Source organism: Gigantopelta aegis, chromosome 6 (assembly GCF_016097555.1).
Source record: "Gigantopelta aegis isolate Gae_Host chromosome 6, Gae_host_genome, whole genome shotgun sequence".
NCBI lineage: Eukaryota > Metazoa > Mollusca > Gastropoda > Neomphalida > Peltospiridae > Gigantopelta > Gigantopelta aegis.
The window spans coordinates 41,850,231-41,870,505 of record NC_054704.1 but is presented as its reverse complement, the minus strand read 5'-3'; the positions used below and the strand labels follow the sequence as shown (position 1 = coordinate 41,870,505).

The 20,275-nt window shown below is 36.5% G+C and overlaps 1 protein-coding gene across 2 annotated transcripts in view; it reads right to left on the bottom strand.

Annotated features, from left to right (window-relative positions):
• The window catches only part of LOC121374019, a 244,135-nt gene that overhangs the window by 153,752 nt on the left and 70,108 nt on the right, over positions 1-20,275 (bottom strand). Inside the window, exon 1 of one of the 2 annotated variants that reach the window (XM_041500894.1) lies at positions 9,492-9,934. The exons of the other annotated variant lie outside the window; for it this stretch is intronic. The gene's annotated coding sequence lies outside the window, so the exon portion shown is untranslated. Of the gene's footprint in view, positions 1-9,491; positions 9,935-20,275 lie in introns of those variants that run through there. 2 annotated transcript variants of the gene reach the window in all.

Here is a 20,275-nt window from a genome sequence, read left to right as displayed (position 1 = left end):
GGCAATTGGCAAAGGAGTTAACGTGCACATTCAGAGCAAGCTGTTGTAGCGCACGCCTGTCTTGGGCACAAGGCCTCGGCCGGCTCTTCTGTCCAGGACAGGAAAGGGTGGTGGGGTGAAGGAGGGACCGCTTGCACTGGAAGGTGCAAGGGAGCACCAGCAGTCCAATCAAGGTTGGTGACAGGCGGAGGGTGGTATGGTGCTATGTAAATTGGAATGTCCATAGGATTAAGCCAAAGAAAAATGGTGCGCATTTTAGTGAAGGAAATTTGGTGCAATTTTGATGGTCATTCAAAATGAGAAAGGTAGAGAGCTACATATAGGTTTTGAATTTAGTAGGCCGAGAATAGCTCACAAAGAACATACTCACTGCTACTGCTTCACATCACCAGCAAAGGGTAGGCCAGCATTTGTGTTGCCCTTTAAGACAATAGCACTGAAGTACTCACTGGAACAAGGACCAACCCAGGGGGTCCACCAAGGGGTATCAGTTGTATGACCGGTCACACCATTGTTCTAACCATTTCATCAGTCCTATGTGTGTCTGTGTTTCTGTGTGTGTGTATGCATGTGTGTCTGTATGTGTATGTGCATGTATGTCTATGTGTGCCTGTGTGTGTGTCTGCATGTGTGAATGCATTGTTGCATGAATGCATGTGTGTGCATGTGTTTGTGTGTGTGTGGGCATGTGCTAGTGCCTGTAGATGTCAATTCCTATTCTCACAAATATTTATATGCTAATACATAGTGCTCTTCTTCAGTTACAAAATACATGTAGACGCTCCCCCCCCCCCCCCCCCCCCCCCCCCCCCCCAAAAAAAAAATCAAGCCTTTCACTCTGCCAGATATGGGACAGAATGACACAGTTTTCGTCCAATTTTGGCACACACAAAAACAAGTATGATCTGCCAAGATAGAGCCGAAAGTATACAACGAGATCGATTGCTTTGTTTGGATGTTGCGTTGTTTCCAAACACAAAGATGCATACACACGTACAAGGAAAACAAGTGCCGGTTTGCCATTGGCCCAAACAATGGCCGTTCAAAACGAACATCCCCAATGCTTGGATTTGATCAAGCATTATAGTGATAATACCGTCTGTCGTATTTACCGTGGTCTATTTGCCTCAGTCTACACACAAACATACTTTTTGTTCTTATCCAGCTCCCCAAACCTCACCTAGGATGTACCTTAATCCGTCAGCACAACCTTGAAATATATAAATATCTCCAAGCAGCAGAAACAACATCAGACATTTTAAATACAAGAGTACTGCACAGGTTTGTAAGAGTGGAGACAAAAGAAACACTGGTGTAGTGAAAGGGAAGTGCAGTGATGTGGCCATATTGGTTCATGTTAACTGTAGAGATAGTAATAACAGATATATAAATACATATTTAAAGTTCATTCCCAAAATGCTATAATTATGTCCATTTATGTAATTTTCTGAAGCAAAAATATTTTTTGGTGCAACATGCTGTAGTGTGAATCATATGAACCACAGTTTTATTAACTTATTCATTGGGCATAGATCATGTTTTGTTGTACTGCACTAATATCAGGTTACCTTCATTTTTAACTCCAAAATTTGAAAATTGGCACATTTATCATTTTGAAAATGAACTCTTCATATGTTAAGTAATATGAAATGGATAGGAATATTTGTTTAATGACACCTCGACATGTGGCTATTTGGTGTCTATCAAATGGTTACTGCAACACTCACTCCAATACGCCATACTGGCTATTCCTTCAGAAAATCAGCAAGGTATCTTTTATATGCACTTTCCCCTAGACAGGATGGAATACACCACAGACTTTGATGAACATGTACTAGCCATGTGACACTTGTTGGGACAAGATAAAGCCAAGTTTATCATGAGCAATCGATTATGAAAGTGTTCTATCTCACTGGGCTGGGACACTGGTTGGGACAAGATAAAAGCTAAGTTTATCATGAGCAATTGATTATGAAAGTGTTCTATCTCAGTCGGCTGGGACACTGGTTGGACAAGATAAAAGCTAATTTTATCATGAGCAATTGATTAGAAAAAGAAAGAAATTTTTTATTTAACGATGCACTCAACACATTTCAGTTATGGTTATATGGCGTCAGACATATGGTTAAGGACCACACAGATTTTGAGAGGAAACCCGCTGTTGCCACTACATGGGCTACTCTTTCTGATTAGCAGCAAGGGATCTTTTATTTGCGCTTCCCACAGGCAGGATAGCACAAACCATCACCTTTGTTGAACCAGTTATGGATCACTGGTCGGTGCAAGTGGTTTACACCTACCCACAGTCTTGCGGAGCACTCACTCAGGGTTTGGAGTCGGTATCTGGATGAAAAATTCCATGCCTCGACTGGGATCCGAACCCAGTACCTACCAGCCTGTAGACCGATGGCCTAACCATGATGCCACCGAGGCCGGTGAGCAATTGATTATGAAAGTGTTGTACTCTGAGCAACACCCAACCTCAGTGTATATACATGTATTATATACAACCTCAGTGTATATACATGTATTATATACAACCTCAGTGTATATACATGTATTATATACAACCTCAGTGTATATACATGTATTATATACAAAAGAACAGGTTGGCAATGACATAATGATTTACAAACATAATGTCTTTCATACTGCAGGCTAGCTCTGCCACTTGCGAAATTCATCAAGTGTGAAACTAAGAATAATTGGCAAATTTTATTTCAATTTGGTAAAAAAAAATCACATCATGATTGATATTGTGTTGAAAAATAAGTGTAGGTTTCACACTTTTTTAAAAGGTAATTTGGTGAAACTTTTTACTTGCCCAGAACTGACCCTGCATTCTGTCAAACACAGAAAATATATTTAAGTGTTTTCAAACAAACCGGAGCCAAAAGGGAGTGTCCTAGATTATTTATTTATGTACGTATCTTTTTGGTTTTAGTGTTTATGCATTATGACATGTTTATATCCCACTTCCAGTCTCGTTGTCATGGTTTCTTTTGTTAAAAGTGTAATTGTTCATCGATACACCTACACTTTTCATTTAACTACACCTGTATTTAAAACAAAAACACGAATAAAATTTTTTTTATGAATAATACAATGAACTTTTATTGTCATAACTTACATTGAAATCCGGAAGGTATTTCCGTTGTTTCTCTTATATTTGATGAGCACGTGTTCACATTTGGAGAAGCGCATGACTGCGCGACCATTACTAACACTTTCCGTCACGTTCACACTAGCGATGTTTGGTTGCAATGCATTGTCTTTTAAATCCTTCAACACTTGACTAAAGTCTTTAGGTATTCATATTGGGGGAATATAGAAAAATTTTCCCCTTGTGGTACACATCCAGCTGTCATAACCTGTATTATACAACACCATGTGTTCTGAGATGTGTTTGCGGGAATCAGTAACGTAACTGTCTCCAAAAACATTGCTCCTCCTGCAGTTAAAATCTTCTTGATTGTCCAAATTAAAATGCACAGAAAATGAAGTCCATTTAACTGAACAAAAAAATCTCCATTCTGGCCTTCAAAAGTCCTCTTTTATTTTACTTGCTGGCTTATTTTCACATCCACGACCGTCTTTCACAATTCGCCATTACAAAATAAGAGAAAAATGGTTTTGCTTGGTGACACTTATCATTTGCATATAACAAAGTTCAAACTATGTTTTCGTAATATTTCAACCAATATAACAAGCCATTTACAAAAATTAGATTGCTGGATGACATCATTTGCATATACCAAAGTTCAAATAATGTTTTCGTAAGATTTCAACCAATAGAAAGAGCCATCTAATTACACATGCACACTTATTCACAATAGTTCCCTTGAGATATTTACAGCACGATACGTCTGTTAAAATCATGCAATGTGCAGAGATGTAGTTAGTGTAGTAGGGGTGTCAACTACCCCCTATCCAGTAAATTCCCCAAACTTAAAAAAAAATCATTAAATATTATTTCATATCATAAAAGTTATTTTTTTAGATGATCCAAATATAAAAATTTTCTCGGAAATAACATTTTAGTACTTAATTCTCCATACTATACCCATCCTGAGAAATATAAACTACATCCCCGAGTTTTAATATATTCCAATACCAGTACAGCCCTAACAACACACTGGTAAAATTACATCAAACTAACTGCATTTGCACATGCGACACAAACAACTGAAAGAGACCGTTTCACTGCTCCAGAACAAAATGTGAGGCTCACAACGTCTGGCCCACGTTATTGTCATTTCATTATTTACTACTTTCTAGTTATTGATTTTATTAGCCATAGAACTAATATAATAATTCACTCGACCTTAAGTCGGGTATAAGTCAGTTATACCCACACTTACTTGCTGTATTGGTGAATATCCCAACAGTTTGGGTTGTGAGAACATCCTCGGCTTCGCCTCAGAGGCCCCACGACCAAAACTGTAGGGATATTCACCGATACACCTCGTAAAGTGTGGGTATAACTATTACTTATCAGTCAATCAATCAACCATTGGACATCCACTAGGACGTATTTCCAGACCACACAACCTCTGAGTTCTCCAAGATATATTCACTCCATACAGTGCACCACGACTGCTACATCAAAGGCCATGGTATGTGTTATCCTGTCTATAGGATGGTGCATATAAAAGATCCCTTGCTGCTAATCGAAAAGAATAGCCCATAAAGTGGCAACAGCAGGTTTTCTCTCTTATTATCTGTGTGGTCCTTAACCATATGTCCGACGCCATATAACCATAAATAAAATGTGTTGAGTACGTCATTAAATAAAACATTTCCTTCCTTTCTTCCGAGTTATATGTCCAAGATACACATTTATATTCATATCTTTATAACAGTATTTTACACCTAAGGATATACAAATGGATACAATAAACATAACTGAATTAATTAAATTATGTTTCATACAATATTCATAATATGACTGCGGGTTTTTTGGTGTTTTTTTCCCTAGATGAAAAGCAATGCAGACAATACACTTCTTATTGTATTGGACACTTGAAATCACAATGGAACATGAAAGCTTAGTGGTACAGTGTGATTATACAATATTTATAATACCAGTTATTTTAAACCATAGGCTGATCGATGTCAAAAATGATGGTGATTCTAAGCATAACTAATTGTGGAGAATTCATTTATTATTTGCATACCTTTATTATATGAACTTGTTACTATTAAATTAACATTTTAATGACATTATGCAGACAAAATTGTTGGGGGGTCTTCACACAATAAAATATAAAATCATTTCAGTTTTATCGACATTAAAATTTAAATTGTGTAGTTTTTGTTTTAATTCTGAAATGCAGTGGGAGTTGGAGGGGGGAGATCGACTCAAATCATGTGACCATGACTAGAACAGCCCTAACCTAACCTGGCCATCCCTGCTCACCCCCGAATAAAAGTGAGTCTGAAAAGCAGGTTTCAAACAGAATGTATAATTTATTTGGATGCTATAATTAGATTTTTGAAGTGGCCAAATAAAATTAGTTTAACATTAACCTAAATGGAAAATTCACCAAAAAAACAGCAGTGCAGTGAGACATTCCTGAGCAAGATGGAACAAAACAATGGCCGGTCAAACATGCAGGGGTTAGCAAGGGAATTTTAGTCAACTTTCTAGTGTCAAATCCACCTTGCGTCAATACGCCTGCCCGTGTAGTCTTGTTCACATATATATATTTGTCGCCAAAGTTTGCGTCTTGTTAAATTTTAAATATCGCTCGTCTCTTTATACACAAGAGCTGATGAATTAAGCAAGTGGGGCTGGCTATTGCCCATGTTGTACCGCAAACAGATTGGGACTACAGATATTCTATGCTCAAACAATCAACACGGCTGAATCATGGACAGAAAAATATTGCCAAGGTCAGAGCAAAGGGTCAGTCTGTCCTGCAACAAACATTCCAAACCAAAGATGGAGTCTGCATCTTTCAAAAGTAAACAATTCAATTTTTTTTAATAAACACTATTTTGTAGAAAGGCAAACCTGCTTGACCTTCTGTGACTTTTAAGATTGTAATTAGCCACGATGGATTATTCAACAGATAGGTTTCTAAGTGCAGTACCAACAAATATTAAATTGCTTATTTAGGTGTCGGGACGTAGCCCAGTGGTAGAGCACTCGTCTGATGCATGGTCAGTCTAGGATCGATCCCTGTCATCGGTCTAGGATCAAATCCTATTTGTGGACCCACTTGGTTTTTTCTCATTTCAGCCAGTGCACCACAATTGGTATATTAAAGTCTGTGGTATGTGTTATCCTGTCTGTGGGATGGTACATATAAAAGATCCCTTGCTATTAATGGAAAAATGTAGTGGGTATCCTCTCTAAGATTATATGTAAAAATTACTAAATGTTTGACATCCAATAGCCGATGATTAATAAATCAATGGGCTCTTGTGGTGTTGTTAAACAAACCAAACTTTAAACTTTAACAGATAGGTTTCTAAATGCAGTACCAACAAATGCTAAATTGCTTACCTTATTTTTCTTTGAATATTTTTTATTGGAAGGGATTACTAAGAGGTCATTGTGCATCACATGTAACTTGTTTTGTTTTTAACAATATGTGTATTATTAATTTTAATGTCAAATCAAACCATTGCACATACTTTAACACTACTGAAATACATGTGGAGGTCACTATGTGTTATCTTATTTTTCAAGACTTGGAATGGATGGATGGATGGATGGATGGATGGGATGGATGGATGGATGGATGGATGGATGGATGGATGGATGGATGGATGGATGGATGGATGGGACGGACAGACGGAAGGATGGACGGACGGACAGGCGGACAGATGGATGTTTAATGACACCCCATCACAAACAAAATATAAGCTACTGGATGTCAGGCAAAGATTAACGAATCAACAGATGACAATGTCATATTAATATTCTAGAATATGGTAAATATAACAGATGGTAATAACATTACTATCTTAATGTCAAGGTTACACAATGTCAAAAAAAAAAGAGGTTTCCATGATGAAAGGTTTTTAATGACACTAAGTACCATTAAAACATCATAACCTATTTATTAATGTTTCAAAATAAAAACTTTAGAAATGAAAGAGAATTTATACCAAAACAAAGCAAAAAGAAAAAGAAAAACAAACAAAAGAAAAGAAAAACAATATGTAAATACTACTGGGTATAATACAGACTTGTTTCACACAAAACATAAATCACATCACCAGCTCACATGTATAAAAAGAAATAAGTGATGATAAAAAATTAACGAGTAAATTAATCAATAAAATTCTACTGAGTTCAAGACATATTTGTGCTTCAATACGATATATATATATATATATATATATATATATATATATATATATATATATATATATATATATATATATATATATATATATATATATATATATAGCAGGACTAACCGACAAACAACAGTAATATATATATATAAGCAGGACTAACCGACAAATACAACAGTAATAAATAATGCAAAAACTATGTATTATTCATCATGAAGCTGAATTTATTTCATACCAGGATACAAACCAAACAGAGAACTGACATTAAAAGTCTACAAATAGACATGCCACAATGTGAAAGGCAATAAAATAATTTTTGGCCGAATCTGGCCCTAATTATGCATATGATAATAATGAGAAACACACATCAATGTCGATGATTGTACAGTATGGGCGTGTGTTTATGATTATAATACAAAGAAACGCCATTCAAAATTATTAATAAAATTTCAGGAAATATCAATTATGTCAACTTTGAAAGTCCAAAAATAGTTTGTTATAACATGACCAAAATGTCCATCTATATTAAAAAAAAAGGTGGTTCAATTTTGTTTTAAAAGGATGACATATGATTGGTTCAAGAAAAACAAAACACATCTATATATTGTATATGTAAATCCTTTTTTTTGTCAAACATTTAAAAGGCATTTATTTAATTGAGAGATATTTGAAACATAATTATAAGTTACTTATTTTTTGTGCAGATGCCTAAAAATAATGTCTTATCACAAGCAGAACAGCCAGAGAACAAAAGTAAGTTCCATAATATTGTTTTTAACAAAAACAGGAATAGTGCACACAGTAATTACCTAATATGTATTTATTTTCCATACACCTAATTACCTTACACCTTTTGTTTTAAATAACTCTTTCTGAATTTTAGGTATTTATAAAAAGCTCTAACATATTGCACATGAATAGCTGTGAAAAAAAATATGTGGGGAAATGCTCAACAAAGTCAAATAGACATGTCATGTCACAGTTTAAAATAATATCACATATGTTATTACCTGAATAGTGGTTTGTAAGAACAAGCAACAAAACATGCATTTGTATTTGTCATATTCCAACACTCAGGTCATTTCATGAATCATTTTTTCAACAATATTATTTATAAATATTAAGAATGTTATTCGCTGAATCCCAAATTCCAAATAAGGTTTAATGAAAGTTATGTTATATGATTTGGCTAACCATAATCAATAAATTTGCATCCAGTGTCACAAAGACCACCATTTCATGAACATGAATCAGATATGTGTGGGTCAATTTAAAATGTGTTTTTAGTGACTAATGTGACTTGTGTATATAAACATCTTTCAATTAATATTACCTACATATAAACAAACAGGTCACGACATAATTTTAAATATAAAGTTTTGTTCATATTAAATAGAAACATGGGGTCGAAATGTATGACACGGTTTTAAGTGTATAGATTCCTATCTCTTACTTTCAACATTTCCTTATAATATGAAACTTACAAAGTTAATAAAACTTTAAAACCTTGGTGAGGCAACAACAAACATAATTTATCATAAATGTACTTAGGGTCAATACTAAATCAAAAGATGGGATTGTCCCAAATGTATCAGATGGTGTAGTTTAGACACAATGAAAGATCAGGCATTTGCTATTTTTAAACTCAATGATTCAACTTGTATAATTTAGTTCTTATTCCCAGCCCCAGTGCTGTACATATATATATACATTGGTTGGTGTTATCTTGAGACATTTTTTAATTATTCTGGATGGGACAAAATGGAGACCATTATATCAAACGGCCCATTCAATTTAAAGTTCACGGAGTGGCTTGTTTATAAAATATAAATTGTTAATACAACTTTATTTTTAAGGTAAGGACACAACAAGCATAATTTATTTTAAATGTACTTCAGGATTCATACTAAATAAAAATATTGATATATAATTATAATTTTTTACTGTTATCATGTATTTAACAATACATTAACAGAACAAAAGACATTTTAACAGAAAACCTGTCTTGAAACAAAAAAATTAAATATATGTGCAGGATGTCCCTAGAGTATGATATAATATTTCTCAAGACACATTCAAAACCACTTTCCAATCCATAGACAAGCTTCTGGCCCGTATCTCCGTGTGAAACGGTCTTTGTTTGAAACTAAACAAGAAAATCCAGCCATTTAGCGACTTACCTGTGTCACAGGTATAGCTTCCACATTTCCCAGGTAAGAGTCCAGAAAACACACACATACACATGTTTCAGTCACTGGTGGTGTGAAACAGTGAAACACATGCACACATACACATGGTAGTAGTCGGCTATCTGTTTTGTCCCTAACGTCTCACAAACAGCTCTCACGACCTAGCCGACACAACTTGACAGAGGTAAGTAAGTCCGAAAACACCTGAGTCTACCTGGTCTGTAGGTGTCATAGGACGAGCACTGGCCGGAGTGCACAGACGTGCTGGTCAGTCAGTTGGTGGACACCCCGTGGACACGCTCATTAATTATTATCTAGTCACACACCAGTGGAGTGGCAATGTTGTTCATTGGGCAGTCCTGCGTTCGTTCGTTGGAAGGGCTTTAATCCAGTGTGGCAAAGTTATCCCGTGACCTAGAAAGAGGGTCTCTTTGCTGCACTGAGCATGCTCAGTGAGTACAGGTCCCAGACACACATGGCTGGGCAAACAAGCAATGGCTGTTCTGATTTGATTTTTTTTTACATTTGTTGAGCAAAATTGCAATATTTCACAGTCGGATGGAGAATTTGCAACATAAAAATGAAGAAAGTGTAAAGGTAAAAAAATTACAGCAAAATATATATTATATGTCACTTCATTTTTAACCAAAGAACAATTAATAAAAAAATATTTGAAAAAATATCTTGAGTTTATTATTTCATATAAAATCTTTATTTAACACACATAAACACAAGTACCCACTCACACAAAATATAAAGTTTGTGTTGTTTAACAACACCACTAGAGCACATTGATTTATTAATAACTGACTACTGGAAGTCGAACATTTGGTAATTTTTCCATTAGTAGCAAGGGATCTTTTATATGCACCATCCCACAGACAGTATAGCACATACTATAGCCTTTGATGTACCAGTCATGGTGCACTGACTGGAGTGAGAAATAGCCCAAATAGCGCATCAAGCAAGCACTTTACCACTGGGCTACGTCCCACCCACACACACAATATATAGGCATGTACATATATAGGCTTGTGTGCAGGAATTCATACATGGAACCGGCCTCAGTGGCGTTGTGGTTAGGCCATCGGTCTACAGGCTTCCAGATACCGACTCCAAACCATGAGTGAGTGCTCCACAAGGCTCAGTGGGTAGGTGTAAACCACTTGCACCGACCAGTGATCCATAACTGGTTCAACAAAGGCCATGGTTTGTGCTATCCTGCCTGTGGGAAGTGCAAATAAAAGATCCCTTGCTGCTAATCGGAAAGAGCAGCCCATGTAGTGGCGACAGCAGGTTTCCTCTCAAAATCTGTGTGGTCCTTAACCATATGTCTGACGTCATATAACTGTAAATAAAATGTGTTGAGTGTATCGTTAAATAAAATATTTCTTTCTTTCATACATGGGGCCTAGACTGTGATGAGTGAAGTTTCTAAGGAGGAGGAGTCCAGAAAATATATTTGGAAACATTAAAATTTGCTTGAGCAGGACAAGTTCAACCTCTGAACCCCTCCCCTGCATATGTGTCTGATTTACTATACAAAATACCTAACATGACATGCATGCACTCACAATATTATGCATGTAACATATGTGCTGTAGTGTAATGTTCATATGATATTAAATCAATGGGAAGGCTGATTTATAGACAGATGGGTAGATGGACTGGCTGGCTGGCTGGCTGGATGAATGGACTGATGGAAGGATGGATGAATGGATGAATGGATGGATGGATGGATGGATGGATGGATGGATGGACAGATGGAAGGATGGATGGATGGATGGATGGATGGATGGATGGTGGGGTGGATGGATGGATGGATGGATGGATGGATGGATGGATGGTAGGAGGGAGGGAAGGATGAAAGGATGGTTTTGGATAGATTCTGAATGGGTACTTCTAGGTTTAGGTATGTGTGTGTGTGTGTGTGTGTGTGTGTGTGTGTGTGTGTGTGTGTGTGTGTGTGTCTGTGGATGGATGGATGGATGGATGGATGGATGGATGGATGGATGGATGGATGGATGGATGGAGGGAGGGAAGGATGAAAGGATGGTTTTGGATAGATTCTGAATGGGTACTTCTAGGTTTAGGTCTGTGTGTGTGTGTGTGTGTGTGTGTGTCTGTGTCTGTGTGTGTGGATGGATGGATGGATGGATGGATGGATGGATGGATGGATGGATGGATGGATGGATGGATGGATGGATAGATGGGTATTGGGTTTGAGTTTCACTAAACCAGAAGTACACCTAAAATAATGTCATGTACATAGATTAACCTCAAACTATACCATGCAGATAAGACTTGCCTTGTCCTTTATAAAGCATTATTTGTTTAAGAGCAACATCTGGCATCCGTGGCTTCAGACCAACTTAACATGATTAAAGAAAGAAAAACAATCTTATCAAAAATGTGACAGATTTATTACACTGATACAGAACAACTTTTGTTCCATTTTAAACCTGTTCAGCCTTTAACATGACATTTAATACTAATGAGGCCCATAGTTATTTTCCTGTTTTAAAGCATAAAAATAAAATGCCCAAATGTACACTATGAACATGTACAAGCCATACAGTATACATGTCATGTGAGAACAAAGAAAATGTTTCTCATTTAATGTGCTACTCAGTTACTCCATGTTCTCCTACTTCAAAGTACTAAGGGAAATAACTCTTTTAGATTTTGCTAAGAATATGATGTTAACTACCGCCTCAGTGGTGTCGCGGTTAAGCCATCAGATATAAGTCTGGTAGGTACAGGGTTTGCAGCCCAGTACCGGCTCCTACCCAGAGCGAGTTTTAATGACTCAATACATAGGTGTAAGACCACTACACCCTCTTCTCTCTCACTAACCACTAACCAACTAACAACTAACCTACTGTCCAGGACAGACAGCCCAGATAGCTGAGATGTATGCCCAGGACAGTGTGCTTGAACCTTAATTGGATATAAGCACAAAAATAAGTAAAAGAAAGAAAGATGTTAACTAGGTAACTCCATAGTGAAAATATAGTGAAGGCAAGGTTTGATATTATAATAACAAATGACTTCCAAATATATCTGAATGCACTGAATTGTGACAAGGCTCATCAAAAATTCCAATCCAAGATACAAATATGCAAAGAGAAAAGAGAAAAAAAAGAGAAGCAAATCATGATGCATAAAAATAATATTTTACTTCCGTGTTTATTAATACTTTTCAAACCTGTACAAGTGTGACCTCTGCAATCATAAAGTGTCTGTTATCAAACGAAGACTTGATCAACCACTCTGATAACATTCAAGTTTAGTTTTCAGTGACACACATAAGACATTATTATGGCAATATGCAATTGCCTGTAAACAGGTTACCGTGACTTTTGTTGTTGACAGGAAAATATTAATAGTCTAGACATTAGCATTGTATCTTTACAAAAATGATAAGTCAGGAACTGAAAAGAGCTGAAGAAAAATTTTGAAGGAAAAAAATCTTAGTGTATTGTTAAACACATGGAGCCGAACTTACAAAGCCTGTTTTTGACGTACATGCATATACATGTAATTGCATGAAATTACAAAGCTTAAACACCTGCACTTAAGAAAAACAATCTTTGTAAATTCAGGCCAGAAATTTTAAGAATGTTGAACTACAGACGATGTGCATAAATTATGTGTAAACACATTTTTGAATTTCTGTTCCTGTGACCATCAAAGCCTATATACTTTTTAATTTAATTTTAATTTATTTTAAGTTATATCCAGTTGCAGCTCAAGCATAGTTCTGAACACATGTCAGTTACTGGTATAGGGGTTTTTGTGCAGAACAGATATTAATGTCTTGGGTCCCGTTCCACGAAACAATCTTAGCGCTAAGATCACCTTAAGTGAATAACTATATTATCTACTTAAGGTGATCTTAATGCTAAGATCGCTTCGTGGAAGATTGAATGAATGTTTAACGACACCCCAGCACGAAAAAATGCATCGGCTATTGGGTGTCAAACCATGGTAATGCAGACAAATAAGGTGATGATCAACATCAATATAAAAATTCAAGATTTAAATAAAAACAGTGTAAAGAACTGTGCAAAAATACAAATATCACAGATAGATACTGACTTTTACTCAAAATTTCAATTTGTGCTGTATTGGCCATTCTCAAAGAGAATGTTACACCCCTGCACCACGGTGAGGTTACAGCACGCGCAGGGGTTCTCAAAGAGAATGTTACACCCCTGCACCACGGTGAGGTTACAGCACGCGCAGGGGTTCTCAAAGAGAATGTTACACCCCTGCACCACGGTGAGGTTACAGCACGCGCAGGGGTTCTCAAAGAGAATGTTACACCCCTGCACCACGGTGAGGTTACAGCACGCGCAGGGGTTCTCAAAGAGAATGTTACACCCCTGCACCACGGTGAGGTTACAGCATGCGCAGGAGCTTCGTGAAAGAAAGCCCTGGACTAAGTAACTGGTCCACACCAGAACTTGCACCCAAGATGAACTATTCTATCATGGAATGTGTTTATAAAATGAAAAGAAAGAAGAAAAGGAATGATTGTTTAATGATACCCAATTACACTTTAAACTATTGCTATTTGGTGTTTAACACTTGGTTTCTATTACAAGTGCCAGACCTATTGATAAAGCAGAAAGGTATCTCTTATATGCACTTTTTTTTATATATGCAGGACAGTACATACCATAGCTTGGGTCACTGGTTGGGACTGGAACATCCCGTCCTTTTATGAACTGGAATACCAGTTATAAATATATGTTTGTATGTCAAATACTATACATAACATATGTTCCAACCCTACCCATCATTTTATAAACTGGAATACTAGTTATAATATGTGATTGTATGTCAAATCAGTACACTTAACACACACTCCACCCCTACCACATATGTCACAGAAGAAAACAGCATTCAACTTCTGAAGTAACTTTAAAAACAAAGATGATCAAAGACAAAGAAATACTTTTCATTTTGCTTCTAAATAACAAAGAAGGGTGGGACCCAAGTTGTCCAAGTAAGTAACACTGTGATTGTCAAAAGGACCATCATTCCCATCACTCTCTGACCTTGACACCACCAATGAGACACCAATGACTAAATTCCTCCACTATACCCTGAGGATCCACAGTCAAAATATGAGCCAGCAGTGACAAGCCCACCGAAAAAACAAAACAAAACAAAACAACACGGTGTTTAATTGCCTTCAGATTGCAGTCCAACATACAAAATGAATCCTACAGTCTTACTAAGTGACCTCCGGTGGAATTTCATTCACCATGAACATCAAAAAGCTACAGGACTGTTTGAAAGTTTTGTCAGGACTTCATTGTGTGTTGTGGTGTATTTCCAAGTTGTTTTTCCAGTACTTCAGGTTCATGTATGTAAAACAAGTTGTTTTTCTGGTACTTAAAGTACCACAAGTTTATCTGGAGCACACGGGAACGAAATGACTTGTTCAGCATCTCCCATTTATTAAGAGATTAAATTAATGTACCTCTACTGTATTCAGAAGTTAATGTATGGAGTCAAAAAACATTCTGTGTATAAAGTCATCCCATGTTTCACAGTAATGTCATTTTTATTCTCAATAGATGTTTGTGCTCATATCAATCTCATTAAGTTCAACAATGCTGTCCTTGGAACATACCACAGACATTAGAGCTGTCTGTTCAGGACAGTAAAGTTTGATGTAAAGTAAAGTTTATTTTGTTTAACGACACCAGTAGAGCACATAGATTTATTAATCATTGGCTGATGGATGTCAAGCAATTGGTAATTTATGACATATAGTCTTAAGAGAGGAAACCTGCTAAATTTTCCCACTAGTAGCAAGGGATCTTTTATATGCACCATCCAACAGACAGGATAATACATATACCAGTCATGGATTTGAAAAACCAGTCGTGGTGCACTGGCTGGAACAAAAAATGTATGGAGTCAAAAACATTATGTCCATAAAGGCATCCCATGTTTCACAGTAATGTCATTTTTATTTTCAATAGATGTTTGTGCTCATATATCAATCTCATTAAACTTCAACAATGCTGTCCTACTGTATGGAGTTACAAACATTCTGTCCTTAAAATCACTCCATGACATTTTTATTTTCAGCCCATGTTTGTGTTTATATCAATCTCATTAAAGTTCCAGAATGCTGTCCTTGATATACACCACAGACGTTAAGTCTGTCTGTTCAGGACATTGATTGATGGTCTTACATCTACTCATTGAACCAATCACTCAAGATCGGAGATGGTATTAAAATCAACCTAATATTTGTTTCGTATAAAACAACACTAAATTTAGCACATTGATTTATTGATCATTCGCTACTGGATGTCAAACATGTCTGACATATTACAGTTTTTGAGGAAACCCACTACATTTTTATCTAATAGCAACAAGGATCTTTTATATGCACCTTCCCATGTACAGCACAGCACATACCAGGACATATTATATACCAGTCATTGGGCACTGGTTGGCATGGGAAAATCCCAATCCAAGAATGGGTCTATCAAGGTGATTTGATTCTTCGAGCCAAGCACCTCAGACTAAGCTAGATCCAGATCGATCATTTTACCTCTGTATTGCTAGTATCAGACTACCAACTGCAATGACAAAGTTGGCCAACTTTCTGCTCATGACTTCTACTAATCTTCAGTTGCGCTTGTCTAAGTGCTCTTACAACTCGATATCATCATATTACCTATTAGTTGCAATACTGAGGACAGACACTTATTCCATTTCTTTTATTTTAATTTAACACTAAATGCTAAATTTCATGTTAGGTTCAGCACTATGTCCTAGACACATATCTCAGCTATCTGGGTTGACAAGACTGAAGTTAGTGTCATGGTGCTCTGTAAGTAAGTGACTTGTTTAACGTTCTCATATACCACTGGGGGCAGGACATAGCCTAGTGGTATAGTGCACACCCGATATGCGGTCGGTGTGGGATCGATCCCCATCAGTGGGCTCATTGGGCTATTTTTCGTTCCAGCCAGTGTACCACGACTGGTATATCAAAGGCTGTGGTATGTACTACCCTGTCTGTGGGATGGTGCATATAAAAGATCCCTAGCTGCTAATGAAAAGAGTAGCCCATGAAGTGGCGACAGCAGGTTTCCTCTCTCAATATCTGTATGGTCCTTAACCATATGTCTGATGCCACATAACCGTAAATACAATGTGTTGAGTGTGTTGTTAAATAAAACATTTCTTTCTTTTTTCTTTCATACACCACTGGGGTTTCGAACACGCTTGGTGCTCTATAAGGAACCTTTTTTTTTGGGGGGGGGGGAATTTTCATTATTGGCAGCTGCTACTGCTAGTGAATTTTAAAATTTAACATTTTAGATATATGCTTAGTGATCTCCTATCACTTTCCACATCCATTATAATTCAACTTGCTGATATTGAGATGTGTACCCTGCAGCTCCCGATAGTAAGGCTAATGTCTCGTCCACTATGTCATCAAATCAAGTTATAAGTTTTGCCATTACCTAGCTGATAAAAAATAAATAAAAATTGGATGCTCATCGATACAAATGGAATCATGTTATACTTATTTATGAAACATTTTTCATAGAGTTGCCATAATCAAAAGAATGGAATGAATAATGATTGAATGAATGAACGAACGAACGAACGAACAAACGAATGTTTAACGACACCCCACCACAAAAATACATCAGATACTGGATGTCAAACAATGGTAAACATATGAATGAATTGATTGTCTACATAATATAAAATCCCAATGTCAAATTAAAAAACAGTGAAAAGAGCTGTGCAAAGTATAAATATTACTGTTTATAAATATAACAGGTAAGTATATTAAAACTTTGAATAAAAGTCAAAATGTTGTGAAAATTAAAAAACATATTTAAGGATGGAATGATTCAACTATAACACAACCTGTATAAAATCGACAGCGACTATAGAACCATTATCTAGAACATTATTTAATCAGTTTTCAAAACTCAGCGAAATCACAGTATTTCAACAGTATTGTTTTAAAGTAATGACACAATGATTGATAAATTTTGAAAGAAAGAAAAGCAAAGAAAAGGACAACACACAGCATATGTTTTGTCTTTATCTGATATGAATCAAACCTATCATTCAAAGCAAATGAACTACAATGACTGAGTTTGCAACAGCTACTTGGATCTCATCAATCATATGTTCAGTTAGTTTGTTTTGTTTAATGACACCACTAGAGCACATTAATTAATTATCGGCTATTGGATGTCAACATTTTGTAATTGAGACATGTAGTCTTCAGAGAAAACCTGCTATATTTTTCCATTAGCAGTATACACTTTACCACATACAGGACAGCACATGCCAGCCTTTAATTGACATAATACTCTCTCTCTCTCTCTGTTTCTCGCTCTGTCTCTGTGTGTGTGTGTGTGTGTCTCTCTCTCTCTCTCTCTCTCTCTCTCTCTCTCTCTCTCTCTCTCTCTCTCTCTCTCTCTCTCTCTCTCTGTCTGTCTCTCGGTCTGTCTGTTTTTCTCGCTTTCTGTCTCTCGCTCGCTCTGTCTCTCGCTCGCTCGCTTCTCTCTCTGTCTCTCTCTGTCTCTCTCTCTCTCTCTCTCTCTGTCTGTCTCTCTCTCTCTCTCTCTCTCTCTCTCTCTCTCTCTCTCTCTCTCTCTCTCTCTCTCTCTCTCTCTCTCTCTCTCTCTCTCTTTCTCTCTCTCTCTCACAATTACAAAATGTGCTATTAAACAAACCTTTTTTTTGTTAGAATGGGGGAAAATTAAAGCCCTTCAAATGTGAATGATCTTGCCTCAGGCAAGTGCTTAACAACTGAGCTAATTTCAGCCTACCTTACCCCACCCCATGCCACTTGAACAGGTGCAGTTCATAAACATTGTATTATACATGTATTTCTTACTTAAAATAAATGCAGTTTAAACAGAAATGTGATTCAGTCCATTCCATCCCTACTTCAGCCACTTAAATACAGGCAGTTTAACATTTTAATTATACATCTATTTCTTAATAAAAAAACCACGTTCTTCAAGCAGAAATGCCATTCACCCAACCCAACCCCACTCCACTCCACTCCACTCCACTCCACCCCCAGCTACTTGAACAGGTGCAGACAAACTTTATAATTATACATGAAAAAGTAAAGTAAAGTTTGTTTTATTTAATGACACCACTAGAGCACATTGATTTTTTTATCTTATCATCGACTATTGGGCGTCAAACATATCATCATTCTGACATATTTCTTTAGAGGAAACCTGCTGTGCCACATAGGCTACTCTTTCCAATAAGCAGCAAGTGGTCTTTTATATGCACTTTCCCACACAGGACAGAACATACTATGGCCTTTGATGAGCCAGTTGAGGACCACTGGTTGGAACTGAAAATAGCCCAGTCTGCAAATAGGTCTACTGAGAAGGATCGATCCAATGACCGACCACTTCACAGGCGGACACGCTACCCACAAAAGACTGTCAGGTCAAATGTCAGAAATTAACGTGCTTATATCAAATAAATGTTCAAGCACGTTTGTTGAAAATTAAATAATTTTGAACCAGAAATAAAAACAGAGTCCTAAAATAAATTTCTTATTAAAATACATGCACTTCAAACGAAATGTGGACCAATTAAATCATGTGTAGCGCATGTCTGAAATGCCTTACCCTGATTGCATTATGAATAATGCATCACCTCCGATCTAATATTGAACAACAGGGCAATTTAAATTTCTTTACTCAGGTGCAAAATTCTCAGTGAAGGAAACATGGTGTGATGATTGACATTAAGCAGGTGGTCTCCAGATTTTGTAATTAGTTATTCTATTTTCCTGATAACACAAAGAAAATGGTATGACAATTTGTACTTTACTCACAACATGAAGATTGCCTGGCACTAAATCGGGGACTTGTAGGTCACTGTTTCAGGGCAACATGACATTTTTATAAGGAGAGGAAAGGAAGGAAAGGAATATTTGTTTAATGACACCCCAGCACATTTTAAACTACAGCTATAAACATTTTTTGCATATCATAGAAATATAGCATGAACTGTTCCCTAATGATGTATTATTGATTTATGATAAACAAATGACTACACAATCCAATCATTGTATGACACATGGGGAAATATTGACATTTTATGCTCCTGGGTGATGACAATTATCTTGTTATCTTATCTTTTAGTTGTGTTTTGTTTAACGACCCCACAAGAGCACATTGATTTATTCATCATCGACTATTGGATATAAGACATTTGATAATTTTGACATAGTCTTAGAGAAGAAGCCAGCTACATTTTTTTCCATTAGTATTAAGGAATCTTTTATATGCACCATCTCACAGACAGGATAGCACATACCATGACCTTTGATATACCAGTCGTAGTCGTAGTGGCTGGAACAAGAAATAGCCCAATAGCCCACCAAAAGGGATCGATCCAAAACCAACTGCTCATCAAGCAAACACTTTACTACATGGTTAATCCGGAAAATAAATTTAAAGTGAAATGAAATGAAATTAAATTAAATGTGATGATGTCAGTGGAATTTGTCACTGGCCAGCATGCTTATACAAGGCTGTACTGCACGTATAAATATGTCCTTTATGTACAGTGGTCTCTATATACAAGTTGAAATATATTTACAACTACAGGGGCCATACATTAACATCTCTCTACGGCATCTCTTTAATGCCATTAAACACAAGTATTAAGCGATCATAAAAAGAGATTCGTCTGTGCGTTTCTTTACAATTCAGTCGACTCCAATGTTTTCA